Source organism: Pleurodeles waltl, unplaced genomic scaffold (assembly GCF_031143425.1).
Source record: "Pleurodeles waltl isolate 20211129_DDA unplaced genomic scaffold, aPleWal1.hap1.20221129 scaffold_39, whole genome shotgun sequence".
NCBI lineage: Eukaryota > Metazoa > Chordata > Amphibia > Caudata > Salamandridae > Pleurodeles > Pleurodeles waltl.
This window is the reverse complement of record NW_027150097.1, coordinates 7,692,887-7,705,263: the sequence shown is the minus strand read 5'-3', so window position 1 is coordinate 7,705,263 and position 12,377 is coordinate 7,692,887. Positions and strand designations below refer to the sequence as shown.

The 12,377-nt window shown below is 45.9% G+C and overlaps 3 non-coding genes across 3 annotated transcripts; all 3 read right to left on the bottom strand.

The window, feature by feature from the left end:
• Positions 1–2,059: 2,059 nt before the first annotated feature.
• TRNAL-CAG (transfer RNA leucine (anticodon CAG)) lies at positions 2,060–2,142 on the bottom strand. The gene has a single exon. It is a non-coding gene; the product is annotated as a tRNA-Leu (tRNA).
• Positions 2,143–3,273: 1,131 nt separating this feature from the next.
• On the bottom strand, positions 3,274–3,356 carry TRNAL-CAG (transfer RNA leucine (anticodon CAG)). The gene has a single exon. It is a non-coding gene; the product is annotated as a tRNA-Leu (tRNA).
• A 4,773-nt stretch (positions 3,357–8,129) lies between these two features.
• TRNAL-CAG (transfer RNA leucine (anticodon CAG)) lies at positions 8,130–8,212 on the bottom strand. The gene has a single exon. It is a non-coding gene; the product is annotated as a tRNA-Leu (tRNA).
• Positions 8,213–12,377: the final 4,165 nt, after the last annotated feature.

Sequence of the window (12,377 nt, the reverse complement as noted above, 5' to 3'; positions counted from 1 at the left end):
AATCAACTCAGTGCCTCTGAGACAAGGACTTGAACGGTACAGTTTGAGTCCTCGACCGCCATGCTCAACATGGCTGCAAGGATTCGGGGTGGATTGACTGAATGTGGCATTTCTTGTTGTGTACTATTCTTGTATACTGGATTAGTATAGTATCTTTTTTTTGAGCAGCTATGTTTGTTTTGTATTGGTTAAGGAGAAATGTTGTGTTCGTCATGGGCACGCCTATGATGCACACCAAGGGAGGTAGGGAGTGTTAGTCTCCCCTGAGTTTTGGAGTTGAATGGTAGGCGCGGTGACGTGGAACCGGAGAGAATAAAAGGTCAGGGAAGGTGTTCCTCGTGGCCAATGACTCTATATTATTCTCTGTGTATTTATTAAAACTTATCTGCGAAACAGGCACCGTGTGTGCACGATGCAACACACCCCTCTCATGCCCTGAATACAGAAGTTAAAAACCAGCTGTGATTGGGACGCAGGGGACCCTGGTGCCACTGAACCTTCTGCACTGTGAACCTGCTGAACTATTGACAGCTGCGCTCTTGATATGTAGGGTCGAAACCTTTATCTCTGCCCCTCTATCACGATTTGTTGAAGATGCTGTGATTTCCCTCTTTACTGATTTACTGCGATTTAGCCAACTTCAGGAAATTAGTGCAAGCAACGGACAATAGATCTTATCGATAATTTACAGAAACTGTTGACATTGTTTTTGATACGGGTGCTTGGAAAAAAAAAGTCCAAAAATGTATCCACCTCGCAAAAGACACTTGTCAGAAGTGGGATTCAAATCCACGCCTCCAAAGGAGACTGCAACCTGAACGCAGCGCCTTAGACCACTCGGCCATCCTGACACTCTTGACACTGCACTGATGGCTCAATTTCCAGCTTATAAACCAAAATGAGTGCCATGTACTGAGTGAATGTTGTTTAATGTCCTCTGTATTTTCAATTCCAGACCTTCCTGCTCAGGGAAACAGTGGGATCTGAAGCTGATGAAGGAGAGAGGATGGATCATCCTGACAGTGAATCCGGTGGTGACTGCTACTAATTCGCAATCATCGACTACTTGGGGTGTGGACATACAGAAGTTTGAGCCAGTGCACATGGCCGGTGGTGACTGCTACTAATTCTCAATCATCTACTACATGGGGTGTGGACTTGCAGAATTTTGAGCCAGTGCATATGGCCGGTGGTGACTGCTACTAATTCTCAATCATCTACTACAGGGGGTGTGGACATGCAGAATTTGGAGCCAGTTCAAGATTCAGATCAGGAGGTGCCTGGCTCCATACCAATCAACTGAGTGCCTCTGAGACAAGGACTTGAACGGTACAGTTTGAGTCCTCGACCGCCATGCTCAACGCGGCTGCAAGGATTCGGGGTGGATTGACTGAATGTGGCATTTCTTATTGTGTACTATTCTTGTATACTGGTTTGTATAGTATCTTTTTTTTGAGCAGCTATGTTTGTTTTGTATTGGTTAAGGAGAAATGTTGTGTTCGTCATGGGCACGCCTATGATGCACATCAAGGGAGGTAGGGAGTGTTAGTCTCCCCCGAGTTTTGGAGTTGGATGGTAGGCGCGGTGACATGGAACCGGAGAGAATAAAAGGTCAGGGAAGGTGTTCCTCGTGGCCAATGACTCTATATTATTCTCTGTGTATTTATTAAAACTTATTTGCGAAACAGGCACTGTGTGTGCACGATGCAACACACCCCTCCCATGCCCAGTATACAGAAGTTAAAAACCAGCTGTGATTGGGACGCAGGGGACCCTGGTGCCACTGAACCTTCTGCACTGTGAACCTGCTGAACTATTGACAGCTGCGCTCTTGATATGTAGGGTCGAAACCTTTATCTCTGCCCCTCTTTCACGATTTGTTGAAGATGCTGTGATTTCCCGCTTTACCGATTTACTGCGATTTAGCCAACTTCAGGAAATTACTGCAAGCAACGGACAATAGATCTTATCGATAATTTACAGAAACTGTTGACATTGTTTTTGATACGGGTGCTTGGAAAAAAAAGTCCAAAAATGTATCCACCTCGCAAAAGACACTTGTCAGAAGTGGGATTCGAACCCATGCCTCCAAAGGAGACTGCGACCTGAACGCAGCGCCTTAGACCACTCGGCCATCCTGACACTCTTGACACTGCACTGATGGCTCAATTTCCAGCTTATAAACCAAAATGAGTGCCATGTACTGAGTGAATGTTGTTTAATGTCCTCTGTATTTTCAATTCCAGACCTTCCTGCTCAGGGAAACAGTGGGATCTGAAGCTGATGAAGGAGAGAGGATGGATCATCCTGACAGTGAATCCGGTGGTGACTGCTACTAATTCTCAATCATCGACTACTTGGGGTGTGGACATGCAGAAGTTTGAGCCAGTGCACATGGCCGGTGGTGACTGCTACTAATTCTCAATCATCTACTACAAGGGGTGTGGACATGCAGAATTTGGAGCCAGTTCAAGATTCAGATCAGGAGGTGCCTGGCTCCATACCAATCAACTCAGTGCCTCTGAGACAAGGACTTGAACGGTACAGTTTGAGTCCTCGACCGCCATGCTCAACGCGGCTGCAAGGATTCAGGGTGGATTGACTGAATGTGGCATTTCTTGTTGTGTACTATTCTTGTATACTGGATTAGTATAGTATCTTTTTTTTGAGCAGCTATGTTTGTTTTGTATTGGTTAAGGAGAAATGTTGTGTTCGTCATGGGCACGCCTATGATGCACACCAAGGGAGGTAGGGAGTGTTAGTCTCCCCCGAGTTTTGGAGTTGGATGGTAGGCGCGGTGACGTGGAACCGGAGAGAATAAAAGGCCAGGGAAGGTGTTCCTCGTGGCCAATGACTCTATATTATTCTCTGTGTATTTATTAAAACTTATCTGCGAAACAGGCACCGTGTGTGCACGATGCAACACACCCCTCTCATGCCCTGAATACAGAAGTTAAAAACCAGCTGTGATTGGGACGCAGGGGACCCTGGTGCCACTGAACCTTCTGCACTGTGAACCTGCTGAACTATGGACAGCTGTGCTTTTGATATGTAGGGTCGAAACCTTTATCTTGGCCCCTCTATCACGATTTGTTCAAGATGCTGTGATTTCCCGCTTTACTGATTTACTGCGATTTAGCCAACTTCAGGAAATTAGTGCAAGCAACGGACAATAGATCTTATCGATAATTTACAGAAACTGTTGACATTGTTTTTGATACGGGTGCTTGGAAAAAAAAAGTCAAAAAATGTATCCACCTCGCAAAAGACACTTGTCAGAAGTGGGATTCGAACCCACGCCTCCAAAGGAGACTACGACCTGAACGCAGCGCCTTAGACCACTCGGCCATCCTGACAATCATGACACTGCACTGATGGCTCAATTTCCAGCTTATAAACCAAAATGAGTGCCATGTACTGAGTGAATGTTGTTTAATGTCCTCTGTATTTTCAATTCCAGACCTTCCTGCTCAGGGAAACAGTGGGATCTGAAGCTGATGAAGGAGAGAGGATGGATCATCCTGACAGTGGATCCAGTGGTGACTGCTACTAATTCTCAATCATCTACTACATGGGGTGTGGACATGCTGAATTTTGAGCCAGTGCACGTGGCCGGTGGTGACTGCTACTAATTCTCAATCATCTACTACAGGGGGTGTGGACATGCAGAATTTGGAGCCAGTTCAAGATTCAGATCAGGAGGTGCCTGGCTCCATACCAATCAACTGAGTGCCTCTGAGACAAGGACTTGAACGGTACAGTTTGAGTCCTCGACCGCCATGCTCAACGCGGCTGCAAGGATTCGGGGTGGATTGACTGAATGTGGCATTTCTTATTGTGTACTATTCTTGTATACTGGTTTGTATAGTATCTTTTTTTTGAGCAGCTATGTTTGTTTTGTATTGGTTAAGGAGAAATGTTGTGTTCGTCATGGGCACGCCTATGATGCACACCAAGGGAGGTAGGGAGTGTTAGTCTCCCCCGAGTTTTGGAGTTGGATGGTAGGCGCGGTGACGTGGAACCGGAGAGAATAAAAGGTCAGGGAAGGTGTTCCACGTGGCCAATGACTCTATATTATTCTCTGTGTATTTATTAAAACTTATTTGCGAAACAGGCACTGTGTGTGCACGATGCAACACACCCCTCCCATGCCCAGTATACAGAAGTTAAAAACCAGCTGTGATTGGGACGCAGGGGACCCTGGTGCCACTGAACCTTCTGCACTGTGAACCTGCTGAACTATGGACAGCTGTGCTTTTGATATGTAGGGTCGAAACCTTTATCTTGGCCCCTCTATCACGATTTGTTCAAGATGCTGTGATTTCCTGCTTTACCGATTTACTTCGATTTAGCCAACTTCAGGCAATTAGTGCAAGCAACGGACAATAGATCTTATCGATAATTTACAGAAACTGTTGACATTGTTTTTGATAAGGGTGCTTGGAAAAAAAAGTCCAGAAATGTGTCCACCTCACAAAGACACTTGTCAGAAGAGGGGTTTGAACCCACGTCTCCAAGGGAGACTGTGACCTTTATGCAGCACCTTAGACCACCCGACCGTCCTGACAATCTTGACACCAGACTGATGGCTCAATTTCCAGCTTATAAACCAAAATGAGTGACATGTACTGAGTGAATGTTATTTAATTTCCTCTGTATTTTCAATTCCAGACCTTCCTGCTCAGGGAAACAGTGGGATCTGAAGCTGATGAAGGAGAGAGGATGGATCATCTTGACAGTGGACCCTGTGGTGACTGCTACTAATTCTCAATCATCTACTACATGGGGTGTGGACTTGCAGAATTTTGAGCCAGTGCATATGGCCGGTGGTGACAGCTACTAATTCTCAATCATCTACTACAGGGGATGTGGACATGCAGAATTTGGAGCCAGTTCAAGATTCAGATCAGGAGGTGCCTGGCTCCATACCAATCAACTCAGTGCCTCTGAGACAAGGACTTGAACGGTACAGTTTGAGTCCTCGACCGCCATGCTCAACGCGGCTGCAAGGATTCGGGGTGGATTGACTGAATGTGGTATTTATTGTTGTGTACTATTCTTGTATACTGGATTAGTATAGTATCTTTTTTTTGAGCAGCTATGTTTGTTTTGTATTGGTTAAGGAGAAATGTTGTGTTCGTCATGGGCACGCCCATGGTGCACACCAAGGGAGGTAGGGAGTGTTAGTCTCCCCCGAGTTTTAGAGTTGGATGGTAGGTGCGGTGATGAGGAATCGGAGAGAATAAAAGGTAGGGGATGGTGTTCCTCGTGGCCAAAGACTCCATATTATTCTTTGTGTATTTATTAAAACTTCTCTGCAAAACAGGCACTGTGTGTGCACGACGCAACACCCCCACCCCTCCCATCCCCTGAATACAGAAGTTAAAAACCAGCTCTGATTGGGACGCAGGGGACCCTGGTGCAACTGAACCTTCTGCACTGTGAACCTGCTGAACTATTGACAGCTGCGCTTTTGATATGTAGGGTCGAAACCTTTATCTCGGCCCCTCTATCACGATTTGTTGAAGATGCTGTGATTTCCTGCTTTACCGATTTACTGCGATTTAGCCAACTTCAGGCAATTAGTGCAAGCAACGGAAAATAGATCTTATCGATAATTTACAGAAACCGTTGACATTGTTTTTGATACGGTGCTTGGGAAAAAAAAGTCCAAAAATGTATCCACCTCGCAAAATACACTTGTCAGAAGTGGGATTTAAACCCACACCTCCAAGGGAGGCTGCGACCTGAACGCAGCGCCTTAGACCACTCGGCCATCCTGACACTCTTCACACCTCGCTCATAGCTCAATTTCGAGCGTATAAACCAAAATGAGTGCCATGTACTGAGTGAATGTTGTTTAATGTCCTCTGTATTTTCAATTCCAGACCTTCCTGCTCAGGGAAACAGTGGGATCTGAAGCTGATGAAGGAGAGAAGATGGTTCATCCTGACAGTGAATCCGGTGGTGACTGCTACTAATTCTCAATCATCGACTACATGGGGTGTGGACATGCAGAGGTTTGAGCCAGTGCACATGGCCTGTGGTGACTGCTACTAATTCTCAATCATCTACTACAAGGGGTGTGGACATGCAGAATTTGGAGCCAGTTCAAGATTCAGATCAGGAGGTGCCTGGCTCCGTACCAATCAACTCAGTGCCTCTGAGACAAGGACTTGAACGGTACAGTTTGAGTCCTCGACCGCCATGCTCAACATGGCTGCAAGGATTCGGGGTGGATTGACTGAATGTGGCATTTCTTGTTGTGTACTATTCTTGTATACTGGATTAGTATAGTATCTTTTTTTTGAGCAGCTATGTTTGTTTTGTATTGGTTAAGGAGAAATGTTGTGTTCGTCATGGGCACGCCTATGATGCACACCAAGGGAGGTAGGGAGTGTTAGTCTCCCCTGAGTTTTGGAGTTGAATGGTAGGCGCGGTGACGTGGAACCGGAGAGAATAAAAGGTCAGGGAAGGTGTTCCTCGTGGCCAATGACTCTATATTATTCTCTGTGTATTTATTAAAACTTATCTGCGAAACAGGCACCGTGTGTGCACGATGCAACACACCCCTCTCATGCCCTGAATACAGAAGTTAAAAACCAGCTGTGATTGGGACGCAGGGGACCCTGGTGCCACTGAACCTTCTGCACTGTGAACCTGCTGAACTATTGACAGCTGCGCTCTTGATATGTAGGGTCGAAACCTTTATCTCTGCCCCTCTATCACGATTTGTTGAAGATGCTGTGATTTCCCTCTTTACTGATTTACTGCGATTTAGCCAACTTCAGGAAATTAGTGCAAGCAACGGACAATAGATCTTATCGATAATTTACAGAAACTGTTGACATTGTTTTTGATACGGGTGCTTGGAAAAAAAAAGTCCAAAAATGTATCCACCTCGCAAAAGACACTTGTCAGAAGTGGGATTCAAATCCACGCCTCCAAAGGAGACTGCAACCTGAACGCAGCGCCTTAGACCACTCGGCCATCCTGACACTCTTGACACTGCACTGATGGCTCAATTTCCAGCTTATAAACCAAAATGAGTGCCATGTACTGAGTGAATGTTGTTTAATGTCCTCTGTATTTTCAATTCCAGACCTTCCTGCTCAGGGAAACAGTGGGATCTGAAGCTGATGAAGGAGAGAGGATGGATCATCCTGACAGTGAATCCGGTGGTGACTGCTACTAATTCGCAATCATCGACTACTTGGGGTGTGGACATACAGAAGTTTGAGCCAGTGCACATGGCCGGTGGTGACTGCTACTAATTCTCAATCATCTACTACAAGGGGTGTGGACATGCAGAATTTGGAGCCAGTTCTAGATTCAGATCAGGAGGTGCCTGGCTCCATACCAATCAACTCAGTGCCTCTGAGACAAGGACTTGAACGGTACAGTTTGAGTCCTCAAACGCCATGCTCAACGCGGCTGCAAAGATTCGGGGTGGATTGACTGAATGTGGCATTTCTTGTTGTGTACTATTCTTGTATACTGGATTAGTATAGTATCTTTTTTTGGAGCAGCTATGTTTGTTTTGTATTGGTTAAGGAGAAATGTTGTGTTCGTCATGGGCACGCCTATGATGCACACCAAGGGAGGTAGAGAGTGTTAGTCTCCCCCAAGTTTTGGAGTTGGATGGTAGGCGCGGTGACGTGGAACCGGAGAGAATAAAAGGTCAGGGAAGGTGTTCATCGTGGCCAATGACTCTATATTATTCTCTATGTATTTATTAAAACTTATCTGCGAACCAGGCACCGTGTGTGCACGATGCAACACACCACTCCCATGCCCTGAATACAGAAGTTAAAAACCAGCTGTGATTGGGACGCAGGGGACCCTGGTGCCACTGAACCTTCTGCACTGTGAACCTGCTGAACTATTGACAGCTGCGCTCTTGATATGCAGGGTCGAAACCTTTATCTCTGCCCCTCTTTCACGATTTGTTGAAGATGCTGTGATTTCCCGCTTTACCGATTTACTGCGATTTAGCCAACTTCAGGAAATTACTGCAAGCAACGGACAATAGATCTTATCGATAATTTACAGAAACTGTTGACATTGTTTTTGATACGGGTGCTTGGAAAAAAAAAGTCCAAAAATGTATCCACCTCGCAAAAGACACTTGTCAGAAGTGGGATTCGAACCCACGCCTCCAAAGGAGACTGCAACCTGAACGCAGCGCCTTAGACCACTCGGCCATCCTGACACTCTTGACACTCCACTGATGGCTCAATTTCCAGCTTATAAACCAAAATGAGTGCCATGTACTGAGTGAATGTTGTTTAATGTCCTCTATATTTTCAATTCCAGACCTTCCTGCTCAGGGAAACAGTAGGATCTGAAGCTGATGAAGGAGAGAGGATGGATCATCCTGACAGTGAATCCGGTGGTGACTGCTACTAATTCTCAATCATCGACTACTTGGGGTGTGGACATGCAGAAGTTTGAGCCAGTGCACATGGCCGGTGGTGACTGCTACTAATTCTCAATCATCTACTACAAGGGGTGTGGACATGCAGAATTTGGAGCCAGTTCAAGATTCAGATCAGGAGGTGCCTGGCTCCATACCAATCAACTCAGTGCCTCTGAGACAAGGACTTGAACGGTACAGTTTGAGTCCTCGACCGCCATGCTCAACGCGGCTGCAAGGATTCGGGGTGGATTGACTGAATGTGGCATTTCTTGTTGTGTACTATTCTTGTATACTGGATTAGTATAGTATCTTTTTTTTGAGCAGCTATGTTTGTTTTGTATTGGTTAAGGAGAAATGTTGTGTTCGTCATGGGCACGCCTATGATGCACACCAAGGGAGGTAGGGAGTGTTAGTCTCCCCCGAGTTTTGGAGTTGGAAGGTAGGCGCGGTGACGTGGAACCGGAGAGAATAAAAGGCCAGGGAAGGTGTTCCTCGTGGCCAATGACTCTATATTATTCTCTGTGTATTTATTAAAACTTATCTGCGAAACAGGCACCATGTGTGCACGATGCAACACAGCCCTCCCATGCCCTGAATACAGAAGTTAAAAACCAGCTGTGATTGGGATGCAGGGGACCCTGGTGCCACTGAACCTTCTGCACTGTGAACCTGCTGAACTATTGACAGCTGCGCTCTTGATATGTAGGGTCAAAACCTTTATCTCTGCCCCTCTATCACGATTTGTTGAAGATGCTGTGATTTCCCGCTTTACCGATTTACTGCGATTTAGCCAACTTCAGGAAATTAGTGCAAGCAACGGACAATAGATCTTATCGATAATTTACAGAAACTGTTGACATTGTTTTTGATAAGGGTGCTTGGAAAAAAAAGTCCAAAAATGTGTCCACCTCACAAAGACACTTGTCAGAAGAGGGGTTTGAACCCACGTCTCCAAGGGAGACTGTGACCTTTATGCAGCACCTTAGACCACCCGACCATCCTGACACTCTTGACAGCAGACTGATGGCTCAATTTCCAGCTTATAAACCAAAATGAGTGCCATGTACTGAGTGAATGTTATTTAATTTCCTCTGTATTTTCAATTCCAGACCTTCCTGCTCAGGGAAACAGTGGGATCTGAAGCTGATGAAGGAGAGAGGATGGATCATCTTGACAGTGGACCCTGTGGTGACTGCTACTAATTCTCAATCATCTACTACATGGGGTGTGGACTTGCAGAATTTTGAGCCAGTGCATATGGCCGGTGGTGACTGCTACTAATTCTCAATCATCTACTACAGGGGGTGTGGACATGCAGAATTTGGAGGGAGTTCAAGATTCAGATCAGGAGGTGCCTGGCTCCATACCAATCAACTCAGTGCCTCTGAGACAAGGACTTGAACGGTACAGTTTGAGTCCTCGACCGCCATGCTCAACGCGGCAGCAAGGATTCGGGGTGGATTGACTGAATGTGGTATTTATTGTTGTGTACTATTCTTGTATACTGGATTAGTATAGTATCTTTTTTTTGAGCAGCTATGTTTGTTTTGTATTGGTTAAGGAGAAATGTTGTGTTCGTCATGGGCACGCCCATGATGCACACCAAGGGAGGTAGGGAGTGTTAGTCTCCCCGAGTTTTGGAGTTGGATGGTAGGTGCGGTGATGAGGAATCGGAGAGAATAAAAGGTAGGGGAAGGTGTTCCTCGTGGCCAAAGACTCCATATTATTCTTTGTGTATTTATTAAAACTTCTCTGCAAAACAGGCACTGTGTGTGCACGACGCAACACCCCCACCCCTCCCATCCCCTGAATACAGAAGTTAAAAACCAGCTCTGATTGGGACGCAGGGGACCCTGGTGCCACTGAACCTTCTGCACTGTGAACCTGCTGAACTATTGACAGCTGCGCTTTTGATATGTAGGGTCGAAACCTTTATCTCGGCCCCTCTATCACGATTTGTTGAAGATGCTGTGATTTCCTGCTTTACCGATTTACTGCGATTTAGCCAACTTCATGCAATTAGTGCAAGCAACGGAAAATAGATCTTATCGATAATTTACAGAAACCGTTGACATTGTTTTTGATTCGGTGCTTGGGAAAAAAAAGTCCAAAAATGTATCCACCTCGCAAAATACACTTGTCAGAAGTGGGATTTAAACCCACACCTCCAAGGGAGGCTGCGACCTGAACACAGCGCCTTAGACCACTCGGCCATCCTGACACTCTTCACACCTCGCTCATAGCTCAATTTCGAGCGTATAAACCAAAATGAGTGCCATGTACTGAGTGAATGTTGTTTAATGTCCTCTGTATTTTCAATTCCAGACCTTCCTGCTCAGGGAAACAGTGGGATCTGAAGCTGATGAAGGAGAGAAGATGGATCATCCTGACAGTGAATCCGGTGGTGACTGCTACTAATTCTCAATCATCGACTACATGGGGTGTGGACATGCAGAGGTTTGAGCCAGTGCACATGGCCTGTGGTGACTGCTACTAATTCTCAATCATCTACTACAGGGGGTGTGGACATGCAGAATTTGGAGCCAGTTCAAGATTCAGATCAGGAGGTGCCTGGCTCCATACCAATCAACTCAGTGCCTCTGAGCCAAGGACTTGAACGGTACAGTTTGAGTCCTCGACCGCCATGCTCAACGCGGCTGCAAGGATTCGGGGTGGATTGACTGAATGTGGCATTTCTTGTTGTGTACTATTCTTGTATACTGGTTTAGTATAGTATCTTTTTTTTTAGCAGCTATGTTTGTTTTGTATTGGTTAAGGAGAAATGTTGTGTTCGTCATGGGCACGCCTCTGATGCACACCAAGGGAGGTAGGGAGTGTTAGTCTCCCCCGAGTTTTGGAGTTGGATGGTAGGCGAGGTGACGTGGAACCGGAGAGAATAAAAGGTCAGGGAAGGTGTTCCTCGTGGCCAATGACTCTATATTATTCTCTGTGTATTTATTAAAACTTATTTGCGAAACAGGCACTGTGTGTGCACAATGCAACACACCCCTTCCATGCCAAGAATACAGAAGTTAAAAACCAGCTGTGATTGGGACGCAGGGGACCCTGGTGCCACTGAACCTTCTGCACTGTGACCCTGCTGAACTATGGACAGCTGTGCTTTTGATATGTAGGGTCGAAACCTTTATCTCGGCCCCTCTATCACGATTTGTTGAAGATGCTGTGATTTCCTGCTTTACCGATTTACTGCGATTTAGCCAACTTCAGGCAATTAGTGCAAGCAACGGACAATAGATCTTATCGATAATTTACAGAAACTGTTGACATTGTTTTTGATAAGGGTGCTTGGAAAAAAAAGTCCAAAAATGTATCCACCTCGCAAAGACACTTGTCAGAAAAGGGGCTTGAACTCACGTCTCCAAGGGAGACTGTGACCTGAATACAGCACCTTAGACCACCCGGCCATCCTGACACTCTCGACACCAGACTCATGGCTCAATTTCCAGCTTATAAACCAAAATGAGTGCCATGTACTGAGTGAATGTAATTTAATGTCCTCTGTATTTTCAATTCCAGACCTTCCTGCTCAGGGAAACAGTGGGATCTGAAGCTGATGAAGGAGAGAGGATGGATCATCCTGACAGTGGACCCTGTGGTGACTGCTACTAATTCTCAATCATCTACTACATGGGGTGTGGACTTGCAGAATTTTGAGCCAGTGCATATGGCCGGTGGTGACTGCTACTAATTCTCAATCATCTACTACAGGGGGTGTGGACATGCAGAATTTGGAGCCAGTTCAAGATTCAGATCAGGAGGTGCCTGGCTCCATACCAATCAACTCAGTGCCTCTTAGACAAGGACTTGAACGGTACAGTTTGAGTCCTCGACCGCCATGCTCAACGCGGCAGCAAGGATTCGGGGTGGATTGACTGAATGTGGCATTTCTTGTTGTGTACTATTCTTGTATACTGGATTAGTATAGTATCTTTTTTTT